At 37.3% G+C, this 964-nt stretch overlaps 1 protein-coding gene across 1 annotated transcript in view; it reads right to left on the minus strand.

The window, feature by feature from the left end:
• Nucleotides 1–964, minus strand: part of LOC144964490 (uncharacterized) — a 6,285-nt gene extending 5,321 nt beyond the window's left edge. The window contains exon 1 of the mRNA XM_078898859.1: nt 849–964. The gene's annotated coding sequence lies outside the window, so the exon portion shown is untranslated. The remainder of the gene's footprint in view (nt 1–848) is intronic.

The following is a 964-nucleotide window of genomic DNA, read 5'->3' on the forward strand; positions in this document are numbered from 1 at the left end:
GAAGCGAGTGCTCTACCAACTGAGCCTCTCTGACGAAGGTTAATCGTCAAAGCGCGTCAGGCGGCCTCGCTCATTAGCTCTCGTAACGGAAATGGTATGGAGGACATTGAAGATCGAATGGAACCCTGACCCATTTGACAACTGTATCAGAACGAAATTACATTTTAGTGCTAGCCATACTTGGAAGCTGTTTGGCCAGGTTGACTGTGATGCTCTGGAAAAAACACGCGTATTCAAATATTTGACCAGAAAACTCGTCCTTCATATATCGATTAATTTTAATTCCCCTTATTTTGGCAAAAACTTTCAAAAGTTGGACCTCGTGTGGTATTCCTTAGTCCCAGGTTCGGGAGTTAGGTTGTTGTTGTTGTTTTTTTTTTTTGTTTTTTTTTTTGGGGGGGGGGGGGATTTGGTTTTTTTTTTTTTTTTTTTTTTTTTTTTTTTTTTTTTTTTTTTTTTTTTGTTCCAAGATGAGGGTCATTTAAATCGATCGATATCAGAGCTTCATGTCGGGAGCCGATTGTGTTTTCTACGATGAACATGTCGATTTTCTATCATGAGAGCTAAGATAATAATTATACTAATACGATGGGAGGCCTTCCGAAAGCTCCTACATCCCCAGTATTCTTTGTTTTTTTTAATGATGTTCTAGAAGGGGTTTGGGAGGAAGGGAGACTTTTTTATAATGTTCTAGTAGGGGGTTTGGGAAGGGGGAGACTTTTATTTTAAATTTCCCCTCTCCCAAACCCCCTACTTGAACATTTATATATATAAAAAAAAAAGAATACTGGGGATGTAGGAGCTTTCGGAAGACCTCCCAATACGATTATATTATAAATATTCCTTACCTTAAATAATAATTCTACAATAACTTGCCTTTATGCGTTTATTTCCACTCTTCTTGCGTCTCTTTCGCTGTAAACACAGTAATATTTATGCTATAGAAGATCTTGTGTTTAATCAG

This window comes from Berghia stephanieae, chromosome 2, assembly GCF_034508935.2.
Source record: "Berghia stephanieae isolate SIO BIC M18660-M18661 chromosome 2, UCSD_Bste_1.3, whole genome shotgun sequence".
NCBI lineage: Eukaryota > Metazoa > Mollusca > Gastropoda > Nudibranchia > Aeolidiidae > Berghia > Berghia stephanieae.